The sequence below is a fragment of the Sinocyclocheilus rhinocerous genome, unplaced genomic scaffold (assembly GCF_001515625.1).
Source record: "Sinocyclocheilus rhinocerous isolate Xijiao unplaced genomic scaffold, SAMN03320098_v1.1 scaffold1002, whole genome shotgun sequence".
NCBI classification, from domain to species: domain Eukaryota; kingdom Metazoa; phylum Chordata; class Actinopteri; order Cypriniformes; family Cyprinidae; genus Sinocyclocheilus; species Sinocyclocheilus rhinocerous.
The window spans coordinates 587,912-589,273 of NW_015623463.1; positions in this window are offsets into that span (position 1 = coordinate 587,912).

Sequence of the window (1,362 nt, forward strand, 5' to 3'; positions counted from 1 at the left end):
GCATCCATACATACCGGAAAACTCATTGTGTCCACCTTAGAGGAGTAAACTGCTCTAAATAAATAGAACACAAGAATCTCTTTCCGACGGGCAACAGATGATTTGCTTCCTGAAGGAATTAAAATCTGATGAAATGCACAGCACGCATATATGAGCATACGTGACGTATGCTTGGGGCGGTGCTAAGCGCTATTGGCCAATAAATTGGCGTGATGGTTTAAGGGCTTCAGACATTCGTCACACCGGTGGTGTTCCCAAAGCGATGACGTTATCGCAGCATTGAAGTTACCTATGAGAGGGAACCCGAAGACTCGAGAGATGAACTAATCAATTCTCTTTCCGGCTCAGACTGTATTGGTTAAACTTATGGGGCTGTCACGTGATGAACGAATGACTCGAAAAACCCGAAGACTTGAAACAGGTGAACTACTTGACTAATTCCAGTACAGAACCTATAGGATGTTGCGCATGCACGACTGAACAAATCACTCCCCGAGACGACTCGTTCTTCCCTAGTCACATTAAAAATTCATTCAAAATGAACGAAACGTTCAAGAACGACCCAACACTAACAGACATTTGATGCAGTTTCACTTACCGTCTGCAGCTCTGAATCATGACCGGGATCTTTTATAGCTGGGACCGCTCCATCTTTCAGTATCAAACGATGTGCAAGTCCAGCGTCGAACTGTGCCTTGTTTATAAAACGTTTGTCAACAAACACACTTGTGAAACTCCATTGCTGCCCGGAAAAACAAAATGCATCCACTGTTTACGTAACGCTGGGTTCTTTAGGAAGTTGAACAAAGTTATCTTTCCCTTACAACCAAAAACACACTTATTCCCGAGCAAGTCCCATGCAGCAGGGTTGCCAGGTTTTCGCAACAAAACCCGCCCAATTGCTACTCAAAACTAAATAAAAATACACGCAAAATACACGTTTTTCGGCGGGGATCCTCCAGTAAAATTCGCATTCCAGGGGCTAAATATCACGTTATTGCGGTCGCTTCAACCCGGGGACATGAAAAACAACCCGTGGCAACAGTGTTAATGTATCCCAATTTCGCGGAAAAAACGCGGACTTGGCAACACTGCCGTGCAGCAGTGCTACCGATGAAGCGCGTTGATGGGTGCGATCTCGTTCTCGCTCTGGTCGATGAGTGCGCAGGCGCGTTCTTCCGGGAGAAATGCCCATATAAGGAGTTCCACCCTTGTTTACTTCATGAAGAGCCACGATGGAAAAAAAAACTCTCCGAAACTTGGAACCCGGAAGTAACATTTTTTTGGCACAGAAATACTCCGTCATATGTCCAAATTGTTTTTTGAAACTTTGTCCATGCTTAGCATGAGAATCCAACTCTT